This window comes from Thermobia domestica, chromosome 14 (assembly GCF_964235325.1).
Source record: "Thermobia domestica chromosome 14, izTheDome1.hap1.1, whole genome shotgun sequence".
In the NCBI taxonomy this organism is placed as follows: Eukaryota; Metazoa; Arthropoda; class Insecta; order Zygentoma; family Lepismatidae; genus Thermobia; species Thermobia domestica.
This window is the reverse complement of record NC_137467.1, coordinates 137,473,887-137,476,873: the sequence shown is the minus strand read 5'-3', so window position 1 is coordinate 137,476,873 and position 2,987 is coordinate 137,473,887. Positions and strand designations below refer to the sequence as shown.

Sequence of the window (2,987 nt, the reverse complement as noted above, 5' to 3'; positions counted from 1 at the left end):
TAAATTCGTTGTCCCTCGTATGATGTTATAAGAGCAAAATGCTCAATTTGCATTTTTGTGTTATCAAGTATATTGTAGACAGTATTTTTTTCGTTTATGTTTCATCATCTCTGTATGGTTGTTAATAACACTGGTTAGTTAAGTAACTTACAATTAATACCTAACATTAATAGTAAAATGCCTTTTTTTGTCTATTTTTATAGTCCTGTGTGAAGTATGAAAATAATGCCTTTCATCATTTTTTATTTTTACTTACTTGTTTTATTATTTATTTATTTATTTATTTTATTTTATTTGCATTCTTAGTACAACTTAGCCATCTATAATAATCTGAATTCTGCTTTTTAGGATAGAGTATTACGTAGGTCCCATGGTGTAATGGTTAGCACTCTGGACTCTGAATCCAGCGATCCGAGTTAATATCTCGGTGGGACCTGGTGCTCATTTTTGCTTTTCTTACTGCTTATCCATAAAAATTATATTACCTGTTAACCCTGATGCCTATAACCAACATATTATCAGTTTTCATAAACTAATCTATTTTATAAGCACTAGAAAGAAATTAGGACTTGATCTAAATAAAGTTCGTCTTGTCCAATCAAGATTTTTCTACTCAAGACTATGTCCCGAAAGGCGTGATTCCGAGTCTACTGTTGAAGAATCCCTGGGATTTTTCTGAATCGCGAAAAAAACACAATAAAACAAAAGAAGATAACAAATTCGATTTACGGAATGTAATCGCTACTGCCCTCATGTTTCCTGTGAACAGCCTCGGGTCGATTCCCGGTGGGAACACTTGCTCAGAAAAGTGTAAAACATGTTTCAGGTCCACCGTCGTGAGTAAGGCTTTCCTGGGTTTTCCAAATTCACACCAGACAAATGTCAGGATGGTACCTAACACTAAGTTCTTAAGCCACTTTCTTTCTTCCTTCCCCAGGGAATTGATATTAAACTTAAGGGACGCTTAGGCTATTTTAGCACTAACACTTTCAATTAAAATAAGAATTTTAAGCGACTGAGTACTCATGGATATGGACAGCAAAGGATCCTACCACAAATTGGACTTGAAACTCGGAACACATAAAAGATATAAAATACATGGAATTTTGATTTTAAATGGAGTAAGTCTTGTATCTCTAATTATACATCACATGCATATGGTCACGTATGAAGAACTGTCCGAGTCGTAGTGCTATATATAATTAGTATTTATTAGAACATTACCTGTAAAATAGAGTTCTTGAGCAAAAATCCAGATTGTCCAGCCTACATTGCATGCATTATTGCATTCAAGGCATCATTTGAACATTTAATAAAACATTTTAGAGGAATTGCACTTAAGTTATACAGGGCCTCCTAGGCCCCAGTTGCACGGTTACGTCAGGAAAAGGTTTTCAGCTTTTTCTAAAAAAAAAAAAAAAGAAAAAAGAAACTAACTTTACAACTCGATATGTTCATGATTTTAACTACGACTAACCAGGGAACTGTACGAATGGGGCACTCGAGTTGCCGGACGTGGTGCATCACATATGAAAGAGGATGTAAAAAGATGTCCATATGCAAAATTGTAGCGGCTGAGGGCAACATGGACGAGCGTGAGAGGCGGAGGAAGTGGGGCCTACAGTGGGACTTAATAACACACACATATGCAGAATCACACGTTTCGCTCCCGAATGGTGAAAGAAATGCATGTCAAATGTATAGGAAGTGAACATGAGAAGAGGTGCTATATTGTGGGGGATATGGACATCATGGGCGCCATCTTGAAAGTAGCCATCTTGAATTTGAATTCAAAATGTTAAATGAAAAGTGGGGTATGTGGTATATCAATTAAGACTGAAATTTTACCAGACATGCTTTTTTGTGAATAATTTTATAGTTTCTTTATTGTGAGTTTAGAAATACGAACATGCAACAACGTCTGGAGGGGATATATGGACATAGGCAACATAACCAATGTTTCATTTGAATCCTGTTAAGGTACAAGTCAATTGTCCAGCAAACAATACATGACAAAAAGATATACTGTACGCATATGACAGTGATCGTGTGGAAAACCATATTATCTAAACCATTCCAGAATGTAGTCACTGGATGCACCTCTATAAGAGGAGTACAAAAAGTGTGTTCACATGCAATTCACTGGGAATGTTGCAGGGGATAAAGATTGCTGTCTGTGTGTGAACAATATACGTACTTGCCTAAAACACGTTTCATTACACCGTGAGTCGTTTGAAATACAATAACATGAATCATAACATAGGCAATTACAAGTAAATATAGGCGCAAAAAGATAACGTGCCAGTCTATGAAAAACAGTTGATGTGGAGGATATCGATAAGAATGTGCTGGAAGCAAAAGACATTTTCGCAGTGTGCACACCTGACGAAGCTGGGATTAGTACACTGATCTTCCTGACAATCTGCTACTATGTCAGAATCAAAACAAAAGGTCATTGGAGTTTGGAATTTTTCCGGATGTTCTTCAAGATATCCAGCTACGTAGAAGGCGTGCTTAATGAAATTAATGAATCGGGAAGCACGAAATTGAAAATGAGTGAAAACTTGGACACGGATGAAGTTGTCTCGATGCCAGATATGAAACCCATCACTGTTTAATGCGGCGTCAGTAATAAATCGCACATACTGCTTGTAAGTGCGAAAGAATCCAACGTCTAGAGGTTGAATAAGTCCAGTGCATTTGGGGGGTATGAGTTGTTTGTGAAGGACAACATTATCTGGAACAGGACTACAACACAAAACGTCAATTTATAACACTTATTTACCAGGAAGTGAACGACCTAGGTCACATTAAACTTCGCACTAGTCACTCTCTTGTCTCTATATTTTCGTCTACTAGCTGCTAACGCACGTCAATTATTCATATCGCTCACGCAGTCTCTCTCTGTTAGCACAGAATGTTGTCGATGGCTCTGTACCAGTTGGAGTGGGTCAGTGGGTCAAGTGGATCAAGTTTTCTGAGTGACT

At 37.2% G+C, this 2,987-nt stretch overlaps 1 non-coding gene across 1 annotated transcript; it reads left to right on the top strand.

The window, feature by feature from the left end:
- Window positions 1-364: 364 nt before the first annotated feature.
- TRNAQ-CUG (transfer RNA glutamine (anticodon CUG)) lies at window positions 365-436 on the top strand. The gene has a single exon. It is a non-coding gene; the product is annotated as a tRNA-Gln (tRNA).
- The last annotated feature ends 2,551 nt before the right edge of the window (window positions 437-2,987 follow it).